The sequence below is a fragment of the Coptis chinensis genome, chromosome 7, assembly GCF_015680905.1.
Source record: "Coptis chinensis isolate HL-2020 chromosome 7, ASM1568090v1, whole genome shotgun sequence".
Taxonomy (NCBI): Eukaryota; Viridiplantae; Streptophyta; class Magnoliopsida; order Ranunculales; family Ranunculaceae; genus Coptis; species Coptis chinensis.
The window spans coordinates 94,025,567-94,031,566 of record NC_141462.1 but is presented as its reverse complement, the minus strand read 5'-3'; the positions used below and the strand labels follow the sequence as shown (position 1 = coordinate 94,031,566).

At 37.1% G+C, this 6,000-nt stretch overlaps 1 pseudogene across 1 annotated transcript; it reads right to left on the bottom strand.

The window, feature by feature from the left end:
• Window positions 1-1,534, bottom strand: LOC147490126 (peroxidase 4-like; annotated as a pseudogene). Its single transcript, XR_015201144.1, has 3 exons — window positions 1,214-1,534; window positions 922-1,116; window positions 1-713 (listed from the first exon to the last, which is right to left on the bottom strand). The product of XR_015201144.1 is annotated as a peroxidase 4-like (transcript).
• Window positions 1,535-6,000: the final 4,466 nt, after the last annotated feature.

Genomic DNA, 6,000 nt, shown 5'->3' with positions numbered 1-6,000 from the left:
TTTAGCAAAAAACGATATGTATTACTTTTATCATATTATTTTATTCAAAAAGACATTGCACTACAGCTTACATTAGCACTGCTCAATCAAATGTAAAAGAATTCAATAGCCAACTTCTTTCTTAGAAGATAATAAAACTGAAGACCGTAAATTTTACGTTCTAGTTTAAGCCACCCTCCTACAGTTTGATCGAATTTGGCCATTTTTCCCTGTCAGGGGTTTTATGTTTCCCATTTTGATCATAGATTTGGCAAAATCTGACCAAAAAGCTCCAGAGTCTGAGCTGTATGTCTTAACTAGTTCGTCCACTCTTCCCCCATTAAATAATGCCTGGTCTGAGTGAAGCAAGCCTTTCTTCTGCACCAAATTCTTGAAGTAGCCTATGTCAAAGACTGCAGCTGTGTGGTCTAGTGGTGCAAGGTTGTTGTCACCTCCAGATTGGGGCATCTTGCTTGCCGATCTTGAGCGAATTTAGTGTCAATGTTAGCCTCATTATAAATCCGATTTCTGAAGAGACCGCATGCAGAAAACCCTAGTGTGTGTCCGCCGGAGAGCGCAACTAGATCACGTTCATTTAAACCTTGGTTCCTGAAGTTGTTGATGAGTGCGGGAAGATCCATAAATGGTGAAGGAATACCGTTGTTCGCTCCTGTTCTACTTGCAGTGGTAGAGTCTCTCCTACCTAGTTCCACCTTCCATGTTGGGCCACCTAACTATAGAAAGACAAAAAAAAAAACTGTAAGAGATTAAATAGGGTTATTGATATCATGAATCAGTCTCCATCTTTTGTCTCGATATCAGCTGGTTTGATGTAGTGTGTGATTTTTAGCATTCCAAATGAACAGAAAGTAGAAGGATGCAAGCCAAAGAATTTTGCTGATTCTAAGCAAATATTAACTAGTGATTAGTAACTGTACTTACTGCAGCCACCGAGTCACGAGCAGCAACAGCCAAGATATCTGCACATGACACCACTGGGGATCCACAAACCTTGTCCACCTCTGATTTGATTTTGTCAATAACTTCAAATCCTCTAGCCGAATTAAGATTGGGCGCAGCATTCTTTTCACTATCGATAGTTGAGGAGTCATCTAATAGAACTGATGCGTCACAACCCTACATTATTTATATCAAGTTCATTAGGACATCATAATTAAGCATATTTAAGCTAAGAAACCAATGGATCATATCAGTAAATTGTAATTGATCTTACATTGACAAAACAATCGTGAAAATGGAGACGAAGCAAAGAAGCACCCATACGACGCTCCTTCTGCACTGCCATTTCAACACCACTCCTAATGGTTGACAATGCTTTAGGGCACACTTTGTCGTAGAAAGTGGGAGAGAGAGAAGCAGCTGTGGTGGCTGCAAGAGCAACCGTGATGAAGAGATGAACATAGAGAAAACTACGTGCAACTGCAGCCATGTTAATAAGCAGAAGGTAAAATTTTCAAGTTACACTTAATGTCTTTATCTTTGTCTAATGTGATATTGCTATTTATAAACACTTCAATGTTAAGGGTGCTCAGACATCTTTTATTCTGTTTATGATGGTGAAAGTTATTCATATATGTATATGTTACTAAAGTCTGTGTGTTTTGCTTCTAGCCTTCTAGAGAATAAAATTCAAACCTTCTAACTGCATGTCCGTATCCACTGTTACAAGAAAGAAATTAACATTTTAAAATATATTTTTGAAAGAGTCTTGTAGTGGACCCGGCATACTCATTTTAGTTCTATAAAACTTGTATAACAGAAATTATAACTACTTTATAGGAACCTTTTACCCAATTTTCTTGACTTGTAGAAATCCAAACTTGTGCTGATTCGTTGCATGTTGAAACAAATTGTGTTGCATGAAACAGTAAAAGGAAGGCGTTTTCCTAATGCAAGTTGCCATATATGATTTTTTAAGTGGTTGGTCGGGAATAACATGATTTGATTGTCAATGCCCAAGACCGATCCCTCAAGCTTGATTGTTGTCATTTATTGAACTTATTAAGAAAGAAAATTTAGGGTGAGCTTTGTCAGGCAGTAAGTTTTTCAATGTAATTGGAGCTCGATCGGGGAATGGCCTTTAAAAGTAGAATAGAGATGGATGGTACGGAAGTAGTCCCATTTCATATCAACCATAAGAAGTAGCCATTTTGCAGATGAGATGAGATACATTGACAGGAACAATTTCACCCAGTCAAAGTCAGGTAGCTTCAATGCAACTTCAGTAGGGGTTTGACCGTCTGATTCAGAGTTCAGACACAGAACATTACTATATTGTTAATTGATGCTATTATGGTAAACAAATGTTAAAACAAAATTATGAACTATGAAGTTCAGAGCTACAGGGCACATAGTAGCAGTAACACCGAAAGCCAGTTGAAATTTCAGACTGGGTCTTTCCTCACTTTTAATGAGGAGGCTATAATTCACCATGATCAGGCCACCAAACAAATTTACTTTTTTCTTGATCAACACTAATAGTTTATTGAGACAGTTTTCTGTTTTGCTTCTGGGATAAGCAATAATATGTTACTCTAGAGTCTAGACCCCTAGACCAGGAGTAGTTGGATTCAGTTTCTTATCTGTTTTTCTCTTTCTTATTCCGGCATGTGCTTGAATTGGCTCAGTTGAATACATTGCATAGGTAAAAGTTCAACATGTTTAGGGCCCCGTTTGGCTGATTATATCATGTCTTAATTGTTGTCTGTAAAGTCGTTAGAAGGAGTTACAATATCAAACTTCTGCAAATCGTTTTTTTATTACAATGTACAACTTTAAAGTAGATCATAGGTACAACCGTACAACTATGTTAAGACTTTAAAGCTATGAAATCAAAGAAAATGATGTTTGTTAATTAACAAAATACCAAATGGGGTCTAATAGATCATTATCCTATACCGTATATCCATCGAAGAAAATGTGTGATAAAATTATTGTGATTGCAGTCTTTGTCTACCACCGCAATCTGCTTTGCAGTGGAAGTTTCCTTTTCTTTTTCTTATTTTGTCAATTTCTGAAAAAAATAATTAAATCTTTGAAGACTTGCTTGCGTAAACCGATAAACACACTAGCCTTGTTGGATCTAAATGGGTGCAGGTTTGATCTGACTCCAAAAATACGCTGTCTGTTATTGTTGTTCCAGAATCCAATCTTCTCCGTTACAGATTGTCAGATTCCCAACTTACGTACACACATCTTACCGCATAGTTGGCGCTTCATAATGGATTTTCAGAAAGTGCTACCTTGTTCATGTAACTGACAAAGTTGCCTTGTTCAAGAGTTGTTAGAGGAGGATAAATTCCTTCATTGAAACATGATAAATTAAAAAGTTAATTAGTGAAAACCCCCCATTTTATAACATGGATTTGTGTTTACCCCCAAATTTTGAATCATCACAAAAGTCCCTCCATTCCATCCTGCCCCGTTCAGAAATCATCCATATTTGCTCTATTGCCTAAAATATCCCTAAAAAAGAGCCGTTGGGTTAATTTGACTCTAACAAATTTAACTATACGTGAAATACCAATTTTACCTTTCGTGATGTAACCACTATAAATTGGGTTCATTAGTCTCCAATTTCTTGTTTTCACCTCCAATCTCATTTCTTTCATGTTTTGGAGAAAATGGGTGGTGGTGGTTTTGGAAGTGCCTTATCAAGTCAGGTTAGTAATTTTTGAACTTGTTTTGCATCTGTTATAAGTTATAATAGACTTCCTCATCTTCCTCATCTCCTTTTGTGGATGAAGTCTCTCTCTGCCAATTTAGGAGTCAAAACAAATTAAAGTTAAAAAATGAGGGGTTTATACAAATTAAAAGAGGTTTATACAAATTAAGATTTTGTTTGTTTTTCTGTGTTAATATCAGGGAGGAAATAGCATTAGGTGTCGAGGAATAGCATCATGTGACAATAATGAAGGTTTTGGAGGTTGTTTTAACTGTGGAGAATCGGATCATTGGAAGTACCAGTGCAAATGGCTAGATTATCCATGTGTCTACCCTGGTTGCAAGCTAACCATGGTAGTTAGGAAGAGTGACCAAGAACACAACATGGGAAAAAGGTTTCTTAGGTGTAAGGGATCACCAATATGCAGTGGCTTTAAGTGGTTTGATGAACTGGAGAAGCAAAAAGAAGAAAATGGTAAACTGAAGAAGCCAATAGAAGAAGAAGGTAAACTGAAGAAGCCAACATAAGAAGAGGGTAAACTGAAGCTATGTATTGATGGCCTTCTTAAGATGCAAATAGAGAGCAATGTATCTGATGTAGCAGAACTTGTCAAGAAGTTATCAGTTCCAAAATAATATATCTGAATATTCCCTAAATTAATGGATGACATTTCAAATTTGGAGATATGTCTGCAACATTATTAACCACATTTAAAATCTAAGAAACACACATTCATTACTGACAGCATACATAAGTACATAAGTCCCCAAAACAGCCATAGTACTGCAAACATAAGTACATGCCCAAACATAGCACTGCAACCATAGCATTACAACACAATTATTGACATCATAACCAAACACCAAAATATTACAATAACCAAGTTGCAAATAACAATAACCAACTGTCTAACAAACAACATGTTTCCAAAATACCAAGGATAATATTAGGTCATCCTTGTTGTGAAGCTGGCTGTGAAACACCTCCAGTGCAAGATGCTTGACTTGATATATCATTCAAGGAAGTTTCTTTCCTTCTTATCTTTGGTGGAGGCATGGGTGCTGTGACAGTTGTAGTATGTGACTGACCTGGTGGCTGAGTCTGTCCATCACCATAAGATGCTTCAGTTTGGTTTTCTACATTTGCCCTACCCTTTCCTTTTCCCCTGCCACCCCTACTGCCCTTTCCTCTACCCCTCACAGGTACATCACCCTCATTGCTTGTGTTAGCTTCAATCACTTGACCACTGACTCTTCATCTTCCCCTTCCCTTAGTGCCCCTTCCTATTCCCCTTCCTCTCATAGCATCAGCACCTTCAACACTTTCATTGACTTGATTAGTTTCATTGCCTCTCACAACTTGAGTAGCATCCTCAGTGATAAGCACCCAAAACTGTACTATAAAACCCCGTAGAGACATAACATTTCGGTTAATTTTGTACTTAATAATTATAAAATAATCGCATTTTCGTGTTTTTGCAGGTTTGAGCAACTAACGTACAAATAATGATAAAGCCAGCATATAAGCACGGAATATGGAGTATACATAAGCTTTTCGATCAAGCCCATGTGAAGCCCAACAAATTCAGACTAAAGCCCAAAGATTCAAATAGTATAGAATCCAGTCAGAAACGGGATTACATGCACATAAGCATCAAACTATCGAAGCTCATATATCTTGAACCAGGACTCCAAATGCGACGAGTGAGCTTCCCAGATGATTAGTGCGATGAACTGTACGCATAGGCGGAAAGTTGTAAAAATGCCAAAAGACCGGACCACCACTGGACACTGCACATGGACTCACTCAGGCGGGCCCGCAAGACTTGATGAGTCATCATGAAAGTCAAAACAAAGGTGCAAATAATTGTTGCAAATTTGACACCTTGCATGAAATTAATGAAGTGGTTGGATTTAGGTGATGATTATCTAAAAAAAGGAGAGGTGTCAAATGGGAGTTAGTTTTGGATAAGAGGAAAATAAATGAGGGGGGAGTGTTTCACGTGGGAAAGGAGAAAAAGGCTCTCTTATGTAAAGGGGGGCTTATTTTGGGAGGAGCTAGCATTTACTTCCTTGACTTTTATTTCTTTTACATGCCTTGTCTTTAGTTTTTGTTTTTTTTTTAGCTTTTGTTGTTTTTAGAGAAAAGCTTGTAACACTTTAATGGTAGACAACACTTCTAGTTCTAAATAAAAACTTCTATTTTCTTTAGGTAATTAGTTTGTTTTGTATTCATTTCTTCTTTCTATCTATTTTTACTTATCTATCTTGTAACTTTTATTTTAACCCATGATCATGAGCTAGACTCTCCTTTTGTGGAGGGTTAATGATGCTCAT